This window comes from Anneissia japonica, unplaced genomic scaffold (genome assembly GCF_011630105.1).
Source record: "Anneissia japonica isolate Jap-2015-1 unplaced genomic scaffold, ASM1163010v1 scaffold149055_len1094_cov108, whole genome shotgun sequence".
NCBI classification, from domain to species: Eukaryota; Metazoa; Echinodermata; class Crinoidea; order Comatulida; family Comatulidae; genus Anneissia; species Anneissia japonica.
This window is the reverse complement of record NW_022741902.1, coordinates 768-1,094: the sequence shown is the minus strand read 5'-3', so window position 1 is coordinate 1,094 and position 327 is coordinate 768.

Below are 327 nucleotides of genomic sequence, written 5' to 3'. Positions count from 1 at the left end.
TGACGTCATATTATGCTCCACGTTCGCTGATTGGCCTGTTGAGCAACAGACCTTGCTTAACAGGGTTCATTGATTGGTCTGTTGAGCAGAATCCTTCCTTAACGTGGCTCAATGATTGGTCCGTTGAGCAAGGAATAAGTACTTAGTTGGGTTTTTCTCTGGAAATGCCGAGTGCTGTAGACTTTTTACATTTTCTCCCCCAAATCGATTGGTGTTTACTTATTGTTCGTTAAAGATGTTTTTCTTTTTCTTTCTTTTTTTTTTCTCTTAACAGTTTCATTATGTACGGTATTTTGGCACGTTATAATCGTCAACTTTTCACTAAAA